The sequence below is a fragment of the Orcinus orca genome, chromosome 15, assembly GCF_937001465.1.
Source record: "Orcinus orca chromosome 15, mOrcOrc1.1, whole genome shotgun sequence".
NCBI lineage: Eukaryota > Metazoa > Chordata > Mammalia > Artiodactyla > Delphinidae > Orcinus > Orcinus orca.
The window spans coordinates 42,673,722-42,678,270 of record NC_064573.1 but is presented as its reverse complement, the minus strand read 5'-3'; positions in this window follow the sequence as shown (position 1 = coordinate 42,678,270).

Below are 4,549 nucleotides of genomic sequence, written 5' to 3'. Positions count from 1 at the left end.
ACCCATCATCTCACGTAGATACAAAATTAAAGAAGCAGAAAAAAATCGTTTTCCTTGTGATGAGAACTCTTAGGGTTTACTCTCTTAACTTCATATAGAACTCATAGCAACGTTCATTATATTTACCATGTTGTACATTACATCCCTAGTACTTATTTATTAATATTATTTTTTAAATAAATTTATTTATTTATTTTATTTTTGGCTGCACTGGGTGGTCTTCATTTCTGTGCGTGGGCTTTCTCTAGTTGCGGCTAGCAGGCTTCTCATTGCAGTGGCTTCTCTTGTTGCGGAGTACGGGCTCTAGGCGTGTGGGCTTCAGTAGTTGTGGCACACAGGCTCAGTAGTTGTGGCACGCGGGTTCGGTAGTTGTGGTTCGCAGGTTCTAGAGCGCAGGCTCAGTAGTTGTGGTGCACGGGCTTAGTTGCTCCGTGGCATGTGGTATCTTCCCGGACCAGGGCTCAAACCCGTGTCCCCTGCATTGGCAAGCAGATTCTTAATCACTGTGCCACCAGGGAAGCTCCCTAGTATTAATTATCTTTTTTTTTTTTTTTAAGTGAAAGCAAGTTTATTTAGAGAGATACACATTCCATGGACAGAATGTGGACCCTCTCAGAAGGTGAAAGCAGATCTTATTTATCTCATACCTGGAAGTTTGTGCCTTTTGACTGCCTTCATCCAATTCCCCCCTCCTCCCACCCTCTGCCTCTGGGTACCACAAATCCGATCTCTTTTTCTATGAGTTTGTTTGTTTTTGAAGTGTACTTGACCTACAGCACTATGTTAGTTCCTGTTGCACAACATAGTGATTCGATATTTCTATACATTTCAAAATGATCACCACTACACGTCTAGTTATCACCTGTCACCAGATAAACATATTACATAGTTATTGACTATATTCCCCGAACTGTACACTTCATACCCATGACTCATTTATTTTGCAGCTGGAAGTCCACACCTCTTAATCTCTCTCACCTATTTATTTCTTTCCCCCACCTCATCTCCTCTGGCAACCACCTGTTTATTCTCTGTATCTATAACTCTGTTCCTGGAAAACTATTTTTTTGCGGGGGGGAAGGAGAGTCAGGTGACGGAAACAGACACTACAAGAAGAAAGATACAAAGTCTTTTGGATCTTTGTTGCAATCTCTCTGTACTATTTCCTGTTAAGAAGTTTTTTACACCCACGGTCTGCTACCCTCAGGTCTAGAATGTACTCATATTCCATGGGGATCTTGAGAATCACATTCCTAAGAGAAATATGCTTTCCCGATAGTTTAAGAGGCTTTCAGAGCAATCCATAAGGCCTAGAATCTCCAGCACTGGGTCTCCTGTTCACAGATGCCTGTTCCTTCCATATTACCTGGGAGAAAGGAAGACCAGAGGAGGACCAGCAACTGGAGGCAGACGTTTTCCTGGGATCCAACTTCAGATTCCATGATGAGCTTGGAAAAGTTTCCTAGGGGTGGGGTACAAGTGAGGGAAACTGGAGGTGTGTTAGACAAGCCAAGTGTAGCTTCTGCATTAAAGAGCATCACTGACAACCCCAGAAAGAAGGAAATGTAAAAGATATCCATTAACTGTAGTCAAAACACATCATATTTGGATTTCAGCCATGCCTCCATGACTCTCTGTGAGATTCGTAGCAAGGCTCTGTCCATATGCTGTAATTAGGGTCCAAAACAGACTCCAACAGTCCTGTAGGAACTGTTGCTTCTTAACTGCCTGCTTCCAATTTGCTAACTTCGAATGTGAGCTGCTTGTCCCGACACATAGAATGCAGTCAGGAGTCTCAGTTTCACATCTCAGCTCACAAAAAGAGATGTATATAATAAATACCTTTATTTTTTTGTAACCATAACTATTATTTTGGGTCTCTATCCACATAAATGGGAGATATTTAATCGCAGCCAATTCAGGATTTCCATCTTTTACCCCTAGGCTTGTGCCTAAACTTAACAGCTGAGGTCCCATCTGCTCCTGATGTCATGTGTCCTCACAAGCATCCTCTGAAACATCCATCCCTCTGTCTGGTCCCTTGTCATTCTGTGCAGTCTGCTGTGGAGACATTCTTTTTTTTTTTTTTTTTAAAAATAGATCTTTATTGGAGTATAATTGCTTCATGATACTGTGTTAGTTTCTGTTGTACAACAAAGCGAATCAGCCATATGCATACATATATCCCCATATCCCCTCCCTCTTGAGCCTCCCTCCCACCCTCCCTATCCCACCCCTCTAGGTCATCACAAAGCACCGAGCTGGTCTCCCTGTGTTATGCTCCTGCTTCCCACTGGCCAACTATTTTACATTCGGTAGTGTATATATGTCGATGCTACTCTCACTTTGCCCTAACTTCCCCCTCCCAACCTGTGTCCTCAAGTCCATTCTCTATGTCTACATCTTTATTCCTGCCCTGCCACTAGGTGCATCAGTACCATTTTTTTTAGATTCCATGTATATGCGTTAGCATACAGTATTCGTTTTTCTCTTTCTGACTTACTTCACTCTTTATGACAGACTCTAGGTCCATCCACCTCACTACAAATAACTCAATTTCATTTCTTTTTATGGCTGAGTAATATTCCATTGTATATATGTGGCACATCTTCTTTATCCATTCATCTGTCAACGGACATTTAGGTTGATTCCATGTCCTGGCTATTGTAAATAGTGCTGCAGTGAACACTGTGGTACATGTCTGGTTTTGAATTATGCTTTTCTCAGGCTACATGCCCAGTAGTGGGATTGCTGGGTCATATGGTAGTTCTAGTTTTAGTTCTTTAGAGAACCTCCATACTGTTTTCTAAAGTGGTTGTATCAACTTACATTCCCACCAACAGTGCAGGAGGGTTCCCTTTTCACCACACCCTTTCCAGCATTTATTGTTTCTAGAGATTTTGATAATGGCCATTCTGACCAGTTTGAGGTGATATCTCATTGTAGTTTTGATTTGCATTTCTCTAATAATTAGTGATGTTCAGTATCTTTTCATGTGCCTCTTGGCCATCTGTATATCTTTCTTGGTGAAATGCCTATTTAGGTCTTCCGCCCATTTTTTAATTGGATTGTTTGTTTTTTTGATATTGAGCTCCATGAGCTGTTTGTATATTTTGGAGATTAATCCTTTGTCTGTTGTTTCATTTGCAAATATTTTCTCCCATTCTGAGGGTTGTCTTTTTGATGGTTTCCTTTGCTGTGCAAAAGCTTTTAAGTTTAATTAAGTTCCATTTGTTTATCTTTGTTTTTATTTCTGTTACTCTAGGAGGTGGGTCAAAAAAGATCTTGCTGTGGTTTATGTCAAAGAGTGTTTTTCCTATGTTTTCCTCTAAGAGTTTTATAGTGTCTCGTCTTACATTTAGGTCTTTAATCCATTTTGAGTTTATTTCTGTGTATGGTGTTAGGTAGTGTTCTAAATTCGTTCTTTTACATGTAGCTCTCCAGATTTCTCCAGCACCACTTACTGAAGAGGCTGTCTTTTCTCCATTGTATGTTCTTGCCTCCTTTGTCATAAATTAGGTGACTGTATGCGCGTGGGTTAATCTCTGGGCTTATTCCTATCCATTTGGCCCCTCAGACCTGGTAGCTTTCTTTGATACTTCTGGGCCACTCTTGGCTCCTTAGGAGTTATTCTCCTCCGCTGAAGACATGCTTTCTTTTGTAGAGTATTGCTGTTTCCTTGGATCTTTTTTTTAGTCTTTTTTAGAAAAATTAATTACTTAATTATTTTTTGGCTGTGTTGGGTCTTTGTTGCTGCATGTGGGCTTTCTCTAGCTGTGGTGAGCGAGGGCTACCCTTCGTTGTGGTGCGCAGGCTTCTCATTGCAGTGGCTTCTCTTGTTGAGGAGCATAGGCTCTAGGCATGCAGGCTTCAGTAGTTTTGGCGCACGGGCTTCGTTGCTCCGTGGCATGTGGGATCTTCCCAGACCAGGGCTCGAACCCATGTCCCCTGCATTGGCAGGTGGGTTCTTAACCACTGAGCCACCAGGGAAGCCCCTACATGTCTTTTCATATACTTTCTATTAGCACAGAATGGAGCAAAGACCAATCTTGAGTGGGGAAGGAAATACTGAGGGGAAAAATTCGTATTTCAAAAATATTACCCTGCATCAGACTTAAGTTGAGAGTGAAAGTGTGGGAAATGAGAGAGTAGGTTGTCTCTAAAGAGAAATTACCCCAAGAGGAAAAAGAAAGAATTGAGAGATGGATTGGGGACACTAGTTTTTCAGAAAACCAGTGACCCTTCCCAGTCTTTTACTCTAACTCCCACTTGACTTTGCTTGATGGGAATTTTCAGGAGAGATGTATGTTGCTGTTTTGCTATTGCCACTTTATATGTGAATATCAAATATGCCAAGTTTCTAGGACATTAATGGATTTTGTATTGTAATTCAATACATTTTTATTAAATGAATGAACAATAAGCAGCCATGGACATACATGGATATATTAAAGCAGCTCAGGGCTACAAGGGCAGAAAGAGCTTCACAAATGTTTCCATTTGAAAGATTGAGTTTAGAAATTAATTGGATTTTTTTCCCTCAAATGGC